Source organism: Mesocricetus auratus, unplaced genomic scaffold (assembly GCF_017639785.1).
Source record: "Mesocricetus auratus isolate SY011 unplaced genomic scaffold, BCM_Maur_2.0 Super-Scaffold_6730, whole genome shotgun sequence".
In the NCBI taxonomy this organism is placed as follows: Eukaryota; Metazoa; Chordata; class Mammalia; order Rodentia; family Cricetidae; genus Mesocricetus; species Mesocricetus auratus.
Window position 1 is genome coordinate 66,128,191 of NW_024429184.1, and position 10,415 is coordinate 66,138,605.

Genomic DNA, 10,415 nt, shown 5'->3' on the forward strand with positions numbered 1-10,415 from the left:
CAGCCCCTGAGTGATAAAGCTGAAATTTGCCTTCTCTGTCTGAATCCACATCACCTTGTTTTGTGTCACTGATGATGAGCACAGCTGAGTGGGGATGAGTCATGCTGGACAGATGAGTAGGTGAGAAGCCACCCTGTAGGAAATGCTCAAAACCTCTCAGGGTTAGAGCAGAAGCTTCAAAATCGCCCGGGGAAGGTCTTCTCCAGTTAGCTACCTCGTGGGATTCTGGGATTTGAAGGCCAGCATACCTGGTCTTTTCAGTCTTCCTGAATCTTCCAGCATAGGATGACTAAAGAGCCCTTTGTGCCACCCCAACCCAAATGAGACAAACTGATAGGTCAGTAATAATTTTGTGTATACAAAAGAAGACAGAAACATTTGTAAAAACCAAAATCAACATGTAAAAGAGTTGAGGTGGCTGATTGGGCACACATTTTCCTGCATCTTAAACGCCATGAGGGGGTTCTAGAGAATGTGTGGCTTTATAGACCTGCATCCACGCACCTTTTTTATTGTTAGTTTTTGGTAAAGTTTATGTAGCTGCATTTGGCCTTGAACTCATGATCCTCCTGTGTCAGCCTCTCAGGTGCTATGTGCTACTGTGCTCAGCTGTTTCCTGTATTCTGTCTCCTGGTCAGGCAACTTTTAGTATTTGATATGAGCTAGAAACTGATCTAATGAGAAACTCTGCTCTTCAATATGTAATCTCCCTGGTTGTAGTTTCTTTAATAAAGGCCTAACATCCCAGCACTGGGATCCAGTCACGAAAAACCAAACCAAAACAAACAGAAACCAAAATCTTTAAATGAAAGCAATTCAAACAACAACACACACAAATACAAACAACAAACAAAAATCCTACCTCATTAAGGTCAGGGGGAAATCCTAAAGGTCGGTGATACACAGTGAGTACTCATGAGTGTTTCTTCTCCCTCCCCTGCACACACATCTAACAACAATGACCATATGATGGTCGAGCCTCACCACAGTGCAGACTCTGTGGTAAGCACACTATACAGAAATTCACTAACTTAATACTCACTGCAGCCCTCACAATGAACACCTCCATCTTATCAGTGAAGATAATGAGACACAGGCAGGATTTATCAGTGAAGGTGACGAGCCAGAGGCAGGACAAACAATGGGGCACTAAATGACAGAGCCTGGACTCACTCCAGACAGCTGGGTTGGGAACCAGGGTTTCTAGTCACCACATGTGGCACCCGACATTCTGTCAGAGCCTCCCCTCCACACTTGCCCTCCACACCCGCTCTGTCTCCCACATCGAGAAGACATCTGTGAAGGTAGACTCACATAGGGAGAGGAACTGCGGTCATTTGATCTTTTTATTCTTTGTTGTTCTTTGCATAATATTTTAAAAATTTCAATATCAAACCATTGAAATTAATACTTTAAGGGAATTTATTAAACTATGATATATCTCTACAAGTAGACATCTTGGATGTTTGTTCAATCTCTATAACCTTTTTGGATAATATCTGTTAATACTTACAGAACATAACCATTTTTCCTATAATGTCATTTATGAATAACTTGCTGTAACAAAAATGATATAAACACATATACATAAAGCAAAGAGATAAATTGGTGAATGAGTCATAAATCATTCGTTTTTAAGTTTGATTTCTTAAACCTACCAGTCATGAAAATGTATTATAAATTGTTCTTCTGGCCAGGCATTGGTGGCACACTCCTTTAATCCCAGCACTTGGGAGGCAGAGGCAGACAGATCTCTGTGAGTTTGAGGCCAGCCTGGTTAACAGAGCAAGTTCCAAGACAGGCTCCAAAGCTACACAGAGAAACCCTGTCTCAAAAAAAAAAACCTGTGTGTGTGTGTGTGTGTGTGTGTAAAAAGTTCCCCAGCATGAACTGATCTTGGCATGAAGGATACAACTTATATTTAGTTTTCCAAATGTGTGCCTCTGATACTAGTTCAAAGTAGCTCTAGAGTCAAAGGCATAGGGGAATGCTACTTACCAATAATTATGCCAAGTGATGGCTTAGGACATTAATACCTCAATTATCTTTACCTATCAGCAACCCAAGATCTCCGTAAAAATATATACCCTAAACAATGTGCGCAAACAGCAAATGTATCTGTAGGATGTGGTTCAGTATCTTATACAGACCCTCATGCAGTTTCACTATTTTTTTTGTTGTTTTGTTGTTTGTTTTGGAGACAGAGATTCTCTAAATACCCCAAACTAGCCTGGAAATCATTATCTTCTTTCCGTAGCCTACAGAGTGTTAGGATTATAGACCAAGTCACCATGCCTGGTTTCTTAAAGCAGACACTTGACAGCCGCCTATCTTTAGACATCCTGGAGCCGTCACTTGTCCTCTGCAAAGTCAAAATTCATTAGCACAGAGAGGTTCTGAGAAGTACTACAGTGGAAAACAAATCGAACTAATTTCATTAGTTACTTTTTTTTTCTTTTTGTTTTTTGAGACAGGGTTTCTCTGTATTGTTTTGGAGCCCGTCCTGGAACTCACTCTGTAGACCAGGCTGGCCTCGAACTCACAGAGATCAGCCTGCCTCTGCCTCCCGAGTGCTGGGACTAAAGGCGTGCACCACCAAGGCCCGGCTCATTACTTACTTTTTGGTTGTTGTGATTAAACACCGAGATAAAAAGCAACTATGGAAGAAAGAGTTTATTTTGACTTTCGGTCTGGGGTGGGGTGGGGCAGGGGATAAAAGTCCTTCATGACAAGAGGGCAGCTTGGCTGTAAACAGACAGTGGCAGCAGTAGGAAAACTGAGCAATCAAGCATTAACACAAAGCAGGGAGAACACCGGGAAGTGTGTATGAGGCAGCTATAAACTGTCAACGCCTGTCCCCATGACTTGCTTGCTCCAGCAAGGCTGTGCCACCAACTGCGGACCCAGTGTTGCACTACCCAAACCTGTGGGGGCATTTCTCATTTAAACTCCCATACTAACTTAGTCTGATTTGACTACAGAATCTTTCCTTCAGCATAATGCCTACTAATCTCCATACGATTCATGGTGCACACCCTAAAAACAAAACAAAAACAATACTTGAGCAGGGAAGTACAATTCTTTTGTCCCTGTATTGTAATTTTATGGGTTGAGGCTCCATTGGGAGCACTCTCTGACTTAAAACTATTGAGACAGGGTACTGATGTTGTAAACCAAGACATACACAGGTTCTCTATGAACTTGCTGTTTGCCAAAATAACACATAACAAAACTGCACATAACTTCTGATATATCATCATTATGATATACTTCAAGTGTTAAAATGAAAAAAGGATTTACATTAACCACAGGGTTAAATGTATTTAGGCTTATACCTATGCTCTTATCCATTAAAATATTTCTTATGCAAGTATAGATACAAAAAATGTGAAGAACATCTTGTTGTGATTTTAAGTAATCAGAAAAGAAGAACATACTATACTGTTTAAGGAACAGAGCTGATGGGAGGGAAGAGAAGGAAGGAAGGAGTAGGAGAGAGGAGAAACTAAGATCTTCGAGAACAACTCAAGATTATTATTAGAATTAAGCTGCAACCTGCTGGGAGTTGCTAGCTCACTCCTTTAAACCCAGCTCTAGGGAGGAAGAGGCAGGTGGATCTCTGTGAGTTTGAGGCCAGCTTGGTCTACAGAGTGAGTTCCAGGACAGCCTCCAAAGCTACACAGAGAAACCCTGTCTCAAACAAACAAACAAACAAACAAAGCTGCAACTGTTAAGTGAACTCTTAAACCTTATTCTTTTCTTATGAAAGTATATGTTAGAGTCTATATAAAGGGAAAAAAAGAGGAAAATTAATACAAGTGTGGTGACAAGCAGCCCTCTGGCATTGGTTAGTTATCCTTGGTATTTAAATTAATGCTAATTTGAACTGTAAACTGTTAGGTTTATGAACATTAAGATTCATCTTCAAGCCTGGCACAATAGCGCACGCCTTTAATTCCAGCACTTGGGAGCCAGAGGCAGGTAGATCTACAAACTGAATTCCAAGCCAGTTATGACCACACAGAGAGCCTGTTTTGGGGCTTGAGGGACGGATTCGTCTTCAGCCATGTGCTGCGCCTGTAATCCCAGCACCCACAATGTGGTGGTAGAAAGATTGAGTTTGAGGCCAGCCTGGGCAAGAGGGTCAAGAATGATGGTCTGCTGCTACATAGTGAGACCCTGTCTTAGCAAAGAAAACAAGACAAAACCCCTCATCTATGGATGGGGCACAGGCCTGTAATTCCAACTACAGGAGATGGAAAGCACAAGGGTCTGTCTGGGCCTTTGAGTGAGTTCCAGACCAGCATATACCACATGGACCTTGTCTCAAAACAAAAAGTAAAAAGAAACCTGGGTCATAACTCAGTTGAACAGTTTGTTTCTAGCTTTCATTGGGCTCTAGGTTCAATTTTTCAGCATTACAAGTAAAGAAAAAGATACAGCTTTGGAACAACTCCTATTATATTTATTTATCCATGCACGTGTACAACATACATATGGATGTCAGAAAATAACTAATGAGGTCTGCTCTCATATTCCACCTAGGAGACCTCAGTGATCAAACTCAACCTTGCCAGTGGGTGCCTTTATGCACTGCACAATCTCTCCAGCTCAGGCCTATTTCTATGTTACATGTGTGTGATTGGATACCCAGGCTCTTTTAGCAGATGGTTTTGCTTTTAACCCTAATTATGCCCCCTTTGAGCAGTCAGAGTAAAGTACTTAACCTCCTGTTGCTCAGTCTCTTCATCTCTGAAATAGAAATGATCATAATAGTATCTGTTTCAAAGACATTTTAATGTTAACTAAATACATGGAAAGACTAATGTACAGTTGAAGGTAAATAGAATCCCTGAGCTCCCTGATGCAGGGGAAGAGCTTGGTCCTGCTTCAACTTGATGAGCCAATGGGAGGCCTGGCCCTTTCTGAATGGAGATGGAGGAAGTGGGTGTGGAGGTAGAGGGGAAGGGGGTGGGGCTGGGAGGAGAGAAGGGAGGGGAAACTTTGATCAGATGTAAAATTAATGAAAATTTTAATTAATAAAATAGGAAAAAGATGCTAATAGCTATTATTATTATTGTTGTTTTCATTAGACAATTTTGGCGTCTTTAAAAACAACAATAAGATGGGCGGTGGTGACTCACGCCTTTAATCCCAGCAGAGGCAGAGGTAGGCGGATCTCTGTGAGTTTGAGGCCGGGCTGGTCCGACAGCCTCCAAACAATACACAGAAACCCTGTCTCATAAAAACCAAAACCAAAAAAAAAAAAAAAAAACCAATAAACATTATGGACCTCAACTCTACACAAAGAACCACAGGCAACTAAGGAATTCAGAGAGGAAGAGAAATACATTCCCTAGGGAAAAGTACACTGATTGGGTGATTGGGTATCCAATACCAAATGGTTAGCCTTGAAAACATACATACAATAACATTACAGACTGGCCAGGTTTTAAATATGTGTTTAGAAATAAATGTGTACATAAATATATGTATGTAACAGTAATTAATGAAAAAAGAAACCATGATGTTTTACTTTTTTTTTTCATTTAAATTAGAAATAAGCTTGTTTTACAATTCCAGTTCCCTCTCCCTCCCCTCCTCCCCTGCCCCCTAAAACCCTCTATCCCATCCCCTTTCTGCTCCCCAGGGAGGGTGAGGCTTTCCATGAGGGATCTTCAAAGTCTGTCATATCATTTGGAGGAGGGCCTAGACCCACCCCCGTGCGTCTAAGCTGAGAGAGTATCCTTCTATGTGGAGTGGGCTCCCAAAGTCCATTTGTGTACTAGAGATAAATATTGATCCACTACCAGAGGCCCCATAGGTTAACCAGACCTCCAAACTGACATCCTCCTCGTTCAGGGGGTCTGGAGCAATCTTGCGCTGGTTTCCCAGCTATCTGTCTGGGGTCCATGAGCTCCCCCTTGTTCAGGTCAGCTGTTTCTGTGGGTTTCTTCAGTCTGGTCTTGACCCCTTTGCTCATCACTCCTCTCTCTTTCTGCAACTGGATTCCAGAGTTCAGCTCAGTGTTTAGCAGAGTGTGTCTGCTTCTGCTCCCATCAGCTACTGGATGAAGGCTCTAGGATGGCATATAAGGTAGTCATCAACCTCATTATCAGAGAAGGGCATTTAAGGTAGCCTCTTGACTATTCCTTAGATTGTTACTTAGGGTCATCCTTGTAGATCTCTGGACATTTCACTAGTGCCAGATTTCTCTTTAAATCTATAATGGCTCCCTCTGTTATGCTATCTCTTTTCTTGCTCTCCTCTATTCTTCCCCTGACTCCATCTTCCTGTTCTCTCATGTCCTCCTCTCCCTTCCTCTTCTCCCCTTCTCTTTCTCCTAACTCCCTCTCCCATCCCTCCATGCTCCCAATTAGCTCAGGAGATCTTGTCCTTTTCCCCTTCTCCGGGGGACCATGTATGTCTCTTTTAGAGTCCTCCTTATTCGCTAGCTTCTTTGGTGGTGTAGACTGTAGGCTGGTAATCCTTTTTTCTATGTCTAAAATCCATATATGAGTGAGTACATATCATGTTTGTCTTTTTGTGACTGGGTTACCTCACTCAGGATGGTTTCTTCTAGTGCCATCCATTTGCCTGCAAATTTAAAGATTCCATTGTTTTTTTCCTCTGAGTAGTACTTCATTGTGTAAATGTACCACAATTTCTCCATCCATTCTTCAGTTGAGGGGCATGTAGGTTACTTCCAGGTTTTGGCTATTACAAATAATGCTGCTATGAACATTGTTGAACAGATGTCCTTGTTGTATGGATATGCAACTTTTGGGTATATGCCTAAGAGTGGAATTGCTGGACTTTGTGGTAGACTGATTCCCATTTTCTTGAGGAACCAACATATTGATTTCCCTAGTAGCTGTACAAGTTTGGCCTCACACCAGCAGTGGAGGAGTGTTCTCCTTTCTCCACATCCTTTCTAGCATAAGTTGTCATTGGTGTTTTTGATTTTAGCCATTCTGACAGGGGTAAGATGGTATCTCAGAGTTGTTTTGGCCTGCATTTCCCTTAAGGTTAAGAGTATTGAGCATTTTCTTATGTGTCGTTCAGCCATTTTAGATTGCTCTATTGAGACTTCTCTATTTAGTTCTGTACCCCACTTTTTAATTGGATTATTTGGTGTTTTGGTGACTAGCTTCTTGAGTTCTTTGTATATTTTGGAAATCAGCCCTCTGTCAGATGTGGGGTTGGTGAATATTTTTTTTTCTCATTCTGAGGGCTGCTGTTTTGTCTTGTTGACTGTGTCCTTTGCCTTACAGAAGCTTATCAGTTTCAGGAGGTCCCATTTATTAATTGTTGATCTCAGTGTGCTACTGGTGTTATGTTCAGGAAGCGGTCTCCTGTACCAATTCATTCAAGGGTACCACCTACTTTCTCTTCTAAGAGGTTCAGTGTGGCTGGATTTATGTTGAGGTCTTTGATCCATTTGGACTTAAGTTTTATGCATGGTGACAGATATGTGTCTATCTGCATTTTTCTACATGCCAGCATCTAGTTATGCCAGCACCATTTGTTGAAGATGCTTTCTTTTTTCCATTGTATAATTTAGCTTCTTTGTCAAAAATCAGGTGTTCTTAGGTGTGTGGGCTAGTATCAGAGTTTTCAATTAGATTTCATTGGTCTACCTGTCTACTTTTGTGCCAATACAAAGCTGTTTTCTATAATAGAGCTTGAAGTCAGGGATGGTGATGCCTCCGGACATTCCTTTAATGTACAGGGTTGTTTTGGACTATCCTGGGTCTTTTGTTTTTCCATATAATGTTGAGAATTGTTTTTTCAAGGTCTGTGAAGAATTGTGCTGGGATTTTGATGGGGATTGCATTGAACCTGTAGATTGCTTTTGGCAAGATTTCCATTTTTACTATGTTGATCCAACATATCCAAGAGCATGGGAGATCTTTCCATTTTCTGGTATCTTCTTTAATTTCTTTCTCTAAAGACTCGAAGTTCTTGTGATACAGGTCTTTTCACTTGTTTGGTTAGCATTACCCCAAGGTATTTTATGTTGTTTGTGGTTTTTACATTATTTTTAACTGAAATAACGATCAGACAAATTCAATAAAACAACTGAGCAGAAATAAACATACAGGAAAAATTATCCTATCAGAGAAAAACATATATCCAAGAATATACAGTAGTTTGGGGCTGGAGAGATGGCTCAACAGTTAAGAACACTAGCTGTTCTTCCAGAGGACCTGGGTTCAATTCCCAGCACCCACATGGCAGCTCACAACTGTCTGAAACTCCAGTTCCAGGGGATCTGATACCTTCATACCAATGCACATAAAATAGTATATTTTATCATATATATATTATATATAATACAGTTTGAGAGATACATCAATTAAGACCATGAATTTGAAAGAGAGCAAGTGGGGGCATATGTGAGCCTTTGGAAAGAGGAAAGGGAAGGAGGAAATGTAATTATATTATATTATAATCTAAAAAAAGAGATAACTTTAAAAAACCCACATATTTGTGAGCTAAGATTATACCTAGATTATACCTCAGTTGGTAGAGTATTTGCCTATCATTCATGAAGCCCCAGTTTCAATCCTCAGCACTGCATAACCTAGGTGTGATGGTATGTACCTACATCTCAGCATTTGGGAGGTAGAGGCAGAGGACAAAAAGTTCATCCTCTACTATAGTGGAGTGGAGGTCTGCCTGGGCTAATGAGTCTCTATCTCAAATATAATATATGCATAGGAAACCTTAATGATGGTGATCTCTAACTGCTAACAGACCACTTTACCTTTCTTTTAGACTTGTTTTCTAAACATTCTATGGAAAGCCATTCCCTTAATACTTAAGGAGAAGCCAGGCTAGTGGCATACACCCTTAGTCCCAAGCACTCAGGAGGTATCGGCAGGTGGATCTCCGTGAATTCCTGGATAGCCTGGTCTATGTAGTGAGTTCTAAAACCAACAACAAACAACAAAAAAGACAAATATAATAAGATGCTTTCTAAAAAAAGTGTTCTTACACGTTGGCAAGCAGTAATTCTCAAGCTGTCATTCTCCCATCACCAGACTCACCAGCCAGACTCCCTGCTCAAAATGTAAATTCCCAGGCTGCCCCCAAACATGCTCTTTCTGGAGTGCTGGCTTTGATTATAATAGTTGCTTAAGTTTGGAACTACCATGTACTTAATCCCTTTCACCTTTATACAGTAATGAAGACTGCCCATCTTCCCCAGAGTGCTCTACAAGTCTAATTCACCAAGACCTCATTTATTCTTGAATATACTTTCTCCATAAGGGTTTTGTTTTGTTCTGGTAAGTTCCTGTTCCCATGCTGGCCATGTGCTGGACATCTCCGTGTGTCAGCCTTCCCAGGGCACTATAAGCAACGGTTTCCCCAGTTACTGTATGATTTTAAAAAAAAAACAAAGGTTTTCTGGATCCAAGGGGGTAATCTGTCTGAAGGTGGCTTGATATTAACCCTTAAAAATCTAGCTTTTTGATGAAGTGCTGTCCACTGTCCAAACAACGCATATTTTAAAAAATAAGTTAAATTCCTTATGGCCCAACCAAAACGGCCAGATTTTGTCACTGGTCAGGTGATTCTCGCCTTCTTGTTATTTTTCTCTATTTAATTTGCTCTAATTTATAGAGCAGTGGAGTACGTAACTACGAATACGGTGAAGATCAGTTACGGCACTGCCAGCTAGGTGGTCAAAGATGACAACGTTAACCTTTTGGAGTTAAATCTTACCTACACGAAAAAGACCATACTACTGATTTCGTGAGAGTATTTGAAAATTTAATATACTAAAAAACCCCAAACAGTGGCGCCATAGAAAGCTTCCTTTCCCCGCTTAATCCTTTTCACATTTAATCCAGGACCTTTATCCTGGATTAAGTAAATCATTTAATTCCACTTCCTAGGCCAGCATACCACTGGGATTGTTTTTTTTTTTTTTTTTTTTGTTTTTTGTTTTTTGTTTTTTTTTCCTTTCTTGCCCTATAGCCTCTCCACTCCCCAACCCTTGAAGCGGTCGTGGACTTCAAACCCTCTACCACACCATTCTTTTTCACTCTTGTTTTCACCAAGCAAACTCCTTTCTGCCCAGGGGGAAAGTGCGGCGTGATACTACGCACAGCATCCTAGGAAAAGTGGTCTCTCTGACTCTCTCGCCTGGGCCACAGCGGGGGAATAAACTACAAAAGAGACCCAGTTAAAAATACAACTACCGGCAGGCCCCGCGCGTCATCCTCTTCCTTTCTGCCCCCCCCACCTTCCGATGCCTTCCTCTTCCTCCTCCCCTCGCGCACCACGTCGCTTTGCATCATGGTACTTGAAGTTCTCTCTGGACGGAAGCTCCTAGCACTGCTTCTCGAGAGAGGAGCCGGAAGACTCTCGTTCCCAGAGGGCAGCGAGGAAGCGACGCCTGCGCA